The sequence below is a fragment of the Chinchilla lanigera genome, unplaced genomic scaffold (genome assembly GCF_000276665.1).
Source record: "Chinchilla lanigera isolate Chin_1 unplaced genomic scaffold, ChiLan1.0 scaffold00023, whole genome shotgun sequence".
In the NCBI taxonomy this organism is placed as follows: Eukaryota; Metazoa; Chordata; class Mammalia; order Rodentia; family Chinchillidae; genus Chinchilla; species Chinchilla lanigera.
The window spans coordinates 8161217-8168724 of record NW_004955424.1 but is presented as its reverse complement, the minus strand read 5'-3'; the positions used below and the strand labels follow the sequence as shown (position 1 = coordinate 8168724).

The following is a 7508-nucleotide window of genomic DNA, read 5'->3' as shown; positions in this document are numbered from 1 at the left end:
GCCTACATTTATATAGAAATTTTAGTTTGATCCTTTTATATTTTTTTATTTTAAAAAGAATTGAAAAGACAATAACAAAATAACAAAATAACAAATAACAAAATAACAGCAACATAGAAGCAAAACAAAGCAAAAACAATAAAAATGATACAGAATTTTAAGACAAAATGATAGGAACTAACTGTGGTTCTAATATTACATATAACAACTTCCTCAATGTTGCTCAGATGTCTAATATCTAATAGTTTATTGAAAGGAATAGCTATCCTTTTTTCTTTTATTTTTTACCAATTTTGCATGTTTATATATGGTAATCTGAACAACTACTTTGAAGACAAAAATATGCAGTATAACAACCATGGTTGAATTTCTACCATCTTGTTTAATGAAGCTCTGTATCATTTCTAATTTCTTTTATTGTTTTTATTCTCTTTAATTGATCAATCTTGCATTCTTACATCTGCTAATTTAGTTTGATTCTTATAATAGTATATAGAGAACTTGTAGGAAACTTCAATAACAAATAAGAAAATAACAGCAACATAGAAGCAAAACAAAGCAAAATGTTTACTTTTTTCTCGTATAATTTATATATACATATAAAAAACAAAAATTATATATATTATATACAGATGCACATATATTTATAAGTACACTTTACTAAGAAAATAGTGTCAGAGTAAATTCTCCACCTGCATACTCTCACAGTGTTTCTTCTCTTTGTGAAGGGATGGAAAATATTTTTTTCCACTTTTTGCTATTTGCCTCCACTGCTTTCTTCTCTTATTTTATCTGTACTTCCTTTTTCCTTTCTGTCTTCTAATAAATGTATTCCCCATTCCAAGAAGAATCCTTGGTGTAGTACCGATGTTCTAGAAAAAAAAGATTTAAATGATTGGTTTCAAAAGTTCATGAGACTCATATTTCTTTAGCATCATTGAATCTGTCACAGTAAACCTCTTACTTCTTCATGTAAGCATGAAGATTCATGAGGTCCTTGCTGCTCCCAGAAAGGCCTAGCACGCTTCTCCATCAGTACTACTAAAGATTTGTTACTGTAATTCTCATAGTATTTAGAAATCTATTGCTTTTTTTCCCCACCTTCTACCACAATTTCACTTACAGCAAGGATGATGGCCTAAAGTACGTTACACTCTGTTCTTAGGTTTTTGGTTGTAGAAATATCTTCACATATATTCTTTTTTGTTTGTTTGTTTTGTTTTTCTGTTTTTTTCTGGTACGGGGAATCGAACTCATGACCTCGTGCTTGCCATGCATGCGTTCACGTATATTCTGACATGGTTACCACAGTCAATATTAATATGTCCACACTCTAAGTTCACTTACTTCATCTATTTTTTTGTGGTAAGGACAGGTAAGATGCACTCTTAAAGGAAAACATCAAATATACAATATATATTTTTAACTGCAGTCACCACGGTGTGTGGTCGATCTCCAGAACTTACTGCTCTTGACTTACTGAAATGAAATAGCTTTGAATAACCTCTCTCAAATTCACTCCATGACTCCACTCATAGGAATTGCCAGTGAATTTTTTGTTTCTACACAATTGCTTCTGACAGATTTCATATAAGTGATATAATGTAATGTTCTTTTAGGGTCTACCTTCTTTATTTTAGATTAATATCCTCTAATTAGCTATTATAAACATCATAGAATTATTTCTTTACAAAGGCTAAATAATATTTCATTGTGTATGTTTTATCTTTTTTTTTGTTTTGTTTTGTTTTTTGTTTTTTCTCCGGTACCGGGAACCGAACTCAAGACCTTGGGCTTGCCAGGCAGGCGCTTTTGCCGCTGAGCTAAATCCCCAGCCCCCGTGTTTTATCTTTTAAACTAGTATTAAAACTGATGTATACACCCATGTGATATAAATTATTCTGAAATTGGCTATATACTTAGCTTTCCAGTGAGTTTTATATTTTCATATATGTTCATATTGTCATTCTCCTTTCATGTCAACTTACACAGTTATCATCCTGCCCTATGGTGATGACCTCCTAGTTTTGTTTGTCTTGAAAATTCTTTGCTTCTTTCTTAGTGAAGATCAAAGTGTTTGTAGAACTTTCTTCTTTGGAAGTGTTTTTTTTTTTTCATTTGTTTTATACTTTGAATTCTCCATCTCACTCTTCTGGTCTGCAGTGTTTCTGGTAAGAAAATGATACCTTTTCAGTGTTCCTTACTGTTTGTCTAGCTGCTTTCTAGCCTCTTACCAATCAAAGTGTTCTCACAGATATTTGGGAATTTCATTATGCTATATAATGACCTTTTTATTTAATCTAATTTGGGTTCTTTATGATTTATATACTGGATTTTCATTTCTTTCTTGATTTATTTTACTATATCTTTTAATAAGTTCCCTTTTTTTTTTCCACTTTGGTGTTGTGGAGGCTCCTAGAATGTTTAATATGGTGTAATTCATGGTGTCTCATCTGTGTCATAGGCTTTTTCTTCTACGTTTTTGACTTTTTTTTTTTTTTTTCTTTTTGGTTCTTTTGACCAATTTCAAAGAATCTGGTTTCCAGCTCACAGATATTTTCTTCTGCTTGGCTAAACCTGTTTTTAAAGCTTGCTATGGATATTTCACTTAGTTATTGTGTTCTTTATCCCCAGATTTCATGTTTGGTTTGTTTATTAAATAATTCCTATCCCTTTGTTGAAATCTTCACTAGATATATATTTTTTTTCTTATGACTTATTTATCTATTTGTTGTCTCCTGAAGCTCAGTTAAGATTCTTAATGGCAATCATTACTCAGGTTTTGTGAAGCAGTTTGGAGATTTCCATTTCTTTAAGTCACTTTCTAGTGCTTTACTGTGATCTTTCAGTAATGTGAGTTTTCTCTGATTATTCACAGTTTGTGTGTTCATATTAGTGTATATACATTTAAAATACTAAGTAGATCTCCCATTCTTTGCAGACTGGTTTTGGTAAAGAAAGACCTTAGCCCGTAAGTCTTCCCAAAGATGTTAGGTGGACTAGTTGCTGGCCTCATTAACCAGCTTCTTAGTATAGAATCTTCCAGTTGGTTGGCCTGGCATTTGGGTGTGCTTGGGGCGGGCCGGTCATCAAGATTCAGCAGGATGAACTTGTTTATGGATGTGCAAAGACAAGCCTGAAACTTATGTCAAGTCAAATAAAGGTAGCCTCTGTCCTTAGGGGCCATCATAATGCTTCAGTCCATGCTGGGATAAGCCAGGTGCCTGACAATTTATAGGGTTGGTAGCAGTTTTGAGGTTGGTCTGGAACCAAGAGTTGAGAAGAATAGTCTGTCTCTTGTGTTTACTGGGTTGTACCTAGTCCTTGGTCTGTAGTGATGCTAGGTACTCACTTCAATCTGTTTGCGCCATGAGAAGGGTATGTCTCTCCATGCTATGTTGCTCAGGATTGTGAAAGGGGTGAAATAGACTCTGTGAAATTATCTCTTCTACTGTTTTAACTGAAAATTTTTTGTTTGTTTTACACATTCTCTATACTCTTTTCCTCTATCTTCTTGAATGGATAGATCTAAGAATCGTTTCTGAGATAATTATTGGAAAATTGTCTTTCAGTATTTTGCTGATGTCACTATCCTGCCAATTATGCTGTTTCCAGCCTCAAAATCCAATAAAAAGTGGTTTATGTGTTCCCATAACTTTATTACTTTTATGTTCTTTATTTTTATAAACTGTGATTTCCATACAGTATTATATTAATGTCTGATGGATTGCTTTTATGGTAAAGGTCCTTTGGTAATAAATATTCCCTTAGTTAATCTAAAAATAATCTTTATTTTTCACTTATGTTTAAAATTCATCTTACTGAGAATATAATTCTACACTGACACCCCTTCTTTATCTTGGTACTTTAGAGCTATCACAACATTGTTCTCCCTTGTGTAGTTTCTGATGATAAATCTTATATCATACTAATATCAACTAGAATACATATAATGTCTTTTTTCTTTAGCTACCAAAAAAATTTCCTTTTAGTATTCATGCTCAGACATCACATTATGACTTAATTTTTTTTTTTTAATCATACTTAAACTTCTCGGAGCTTCCAGGATACCCTTTTTTTTTTTCTTTAAATTTGGAATATTTTTATACGTTCCCTAATATTCTCTCTACCTTCTCCTCAGTCACCCTTTGGTTACCTTCTCTTCTACTGTTTTCATAGAATGCCAGTTATATACATGTATTTATCTTTTATTCATTTTACATTCCAAAGTTCATCTGAAATAATGTTCATTTTATTTAAATTTGCCTATATTTAAATTTCTGAAAAGTATATTAATTTATATTCAGGTTTACTTAGTGCTTTTTATCGTCATCAATTCTGGCAATAATACATTTAAAATAATTCATCTATGATGCATGTGTCACATTTCTAGCATTTCCATTTTAATCTCATCATTTTGAAATTTTCTAATTTCTTTGTATCTTGATATCATGTGTTTTAATTCTGTATTTTCTTCTGCTATTGTATATCTTAAAAGATTTTTTCTTGCATTTTTATGAATTTTCCCATTTGCATATCATTTCTGGAAATTGTGTACAAAATAAGAGCTCATACTGGTAAATATGCTTGGACAAGTTGTTTCTTTTTGTGTGAATGATTGTTTGTGCTTTGATCTAGCTGATCTGTAGTTGATCTACACTTAAATTGTGCTATATAATAAGTTCTCTTTATTTGTGATACTTTATGTTCGCTAAAGTTGACCAAAATATTAAATAAATGAATACTTCCAGGATTACTTCTTTTTTATCTTTTAATGAAAATACAAGATTAGTTTCCTGAAATTTCCTGGTCACAGCATTTATAGCAATCAATTAATTAGTATTCCTGTTTAACATATTTCCTAATTTCAAGACAACTTTTTAAATATATATTGTTGATTCACTAACATTGTATTCATGGCCAGTAGCAGTATTATTCTTACCTGAAGAGAGCTAATCTAAGTCAGGCATGACATGGCTTTTCCCCACTTTAGAATGCTTGAAATACTTTAGCAGTACACATGAGGGGGGTCACTTTAGACACTAAAATCATCAAAGAAATACATTCAGATGCAAAAATGATGGTGTTGTATATAGTTTGTAAATTACACTTGCTTACAGTATAAGATCTGTTTTTTATTTTTTTTATTTTTTTTTGGTTTTTCTCCGGTACCGGGAACCGAACTCACGACCTTGCCAGGCAGGCGCTTTTGCCACTGAGCTAAATCCCCAGCCCCCAGTATAAGATCTGAAATACTAAATTTGGTCCTTTCAAGATCAAAATGGAACACGTGCATTAGGAAACTCAAATTTGTAAATTTCTAAGCCACAAATAGTGAGTATTGACTAAATCTATTTGTGTAGTGAACTTCATATTACACACTTCAATACCAGTGTGTGTAGAGTGTGGACACCTCAAATTACTCTGGTTCAGATGTTTCTTATTACCTACTATAGGCCTGAATGGTTAGATTGTCCTTCTCAGTCTTGTTTCATTCTTAAATTCAGCAGACCATCCAGAATTACGGAGGAAGTCTTTCTTTCAAATGGTGTATGCTGCTTGATTTAGTGTTCATTATAAAGTCATAGGGTTTATCAGTTGTCTGTTTTTCTGGTTTTGCCTTTGTAGATACTAGGTGCCCATGATTTAGACATAACACTTTCCTATTGTAGACATCGTAGGCTTACTGGGAGGATGAGCATTTGAATGTAGTGGAAATTAATGGATATTTCTGAAATGTAGATACATACTCACCTGTGTCTCTGATCGCTAGAAATTTTAAATGTACATGTTCACATAGACATTACTGTGTGACCCATTGAGCACCATGAAGATATGACTTCTGGAATACTAGTTCTATGGACTTTGGTGATGCTCTGTCCAGAACAAGGATATATTTTTACAACAGAAATAGAGGTAGCAAGCATTGTTTTATTTTTATGCTCATATTAACTTTGACAGTCAGCTTTATTTTGGATCTATATTGCATAATACAAGTGAGATATGTCTATGAACTCTCTTCATGATATCTTTAAACAAAGATTTACCATTTTGTTAACCATTTGAATATCTTCCTGTGGTGTTTATTATTGCTATGTTTATTCTTCTTTTTGAGATTCAATTGTGTTAATTTTTGTCCTTTTAGTTTTTCTTCTACTATAATTTGTTAAGTGTGAATATTTTAACATGAATTTCCTATTCCCCACATACTTATTTTTTTTCATTATGGGTCTCCTTGGTCCACCCTAAGGTCAAGGAGACTAGTTAAGATCTATGAAAGATGTGAACAAATTAGCATGGAAAAATGTAGGTCTATTGGGTTGTAAGTTTATTGAAAATATGGAGCAATATTTTCATTTTTTAAGTCATACCAGAATCCCATAAGTTAATTTAACCTAGTAAAGAGGTGAAATATTTCAATTATTATTCTTCACCTGTCAAAATTTGCTTTCTCCTCTCAGGGGTCTCAGAATTCTAATGAGGAAAAGGAATATTCTTTACCTAAATGAATGGAATGGAAGTGATGATATAACAATGCCAACTTTATACCTTGGGAATGTTTCATTTTACCAAATAATCATTTGCTTCCCTGCTGCTGCTCCCTTAGCTTGGTCTCCATTATAAACATGCAGGGGTTGGGTCGGCTTTTCTCCCAAATCCCATAACACAAGTAGAAAGAAGTCACCAAGCCAAATCTGTCCTATAGCAACAATTTCCAACAGATCTATTGAGCCATGAGGATAGCTTTCCACCATACTGCAGTGTATGATATTTCTATGAGAATATTTACTTTATACAAGCATGTCATTTAATGCCCTCAAACTCCAATATCAAAAATATAGGCCAGACAATGAGATATAGATAAAGGCTGCTGTGAAGGAGTAAGTACTCGTATTGAGCGCTACCTCGATGTCTTTACCAATATGTTGCAGATTTTCTTCTTATTTGTTTCTATATAGAGAAAAGTCACAAACCGCAATATTTGGTTTGAGTAATTATTAACATATAAATAGTTCCTCAATCATGATCTGCATTATTAGCCTCACACATCCCAACTCTTTCTCAAAATCCACCAGAGAGAAAATGAACTCGAATGGTCTTATCTGTGCATTCAGATTCAAACACTCACACATTGAACCATGAAAGTATTTATAAGCCAAAAAATGAAGTACTTGCCTTCTAAGGCACTTTTCAAATGACTTCTATCTAAACAGCTTTTCAGTTTATTTTAAAAGAGGGAAAGGAGAATGCCACTTAAAAGTTGTTTGCAGCACAGTGCTGTAGGAGACTCCTGTAACCTCATCTCTCTAGGAGGCTTGGTCAGGAGGGTTGCAAGTTTAAGCATAACCTGTGCAAATTAGCAGTGTAGCAAGAACTTGTCTCAAAATACAACTTTTAAAAGTGGTTGGTGATATAGTTCAGTGTGAAGGTGTTGAATAAAAAGTAGAATATTGTCTAGGTTAACTATTATTTGCCAAAGGGCACAAGATATCTTTCTAAACCTAAAA

At 32.6% G+C, this 7508-nt stretch overlaps 1 long non-coding RNA gene across 1 annotated transcript in view; it reads right to left on the bottom strand.

Annotated features, from left to right (window-relative positions):
• Window positions 1-689: 689 nt before the first annotated feature.
• Window positions 690-7508, bottom strand: part of LOC106148584 — a 130552-nt gene continuing 123733 nt past the window's right edge. Inside the window, exon 3 of the long non-coding RNA XR_001234159.1 lies at window positions 690-872. This is a non-coding gene — a long non-coding RNA (uncharacterized LOC106148584). The remainder of the gene's footprint in view (window positions 873-7508) is intronic.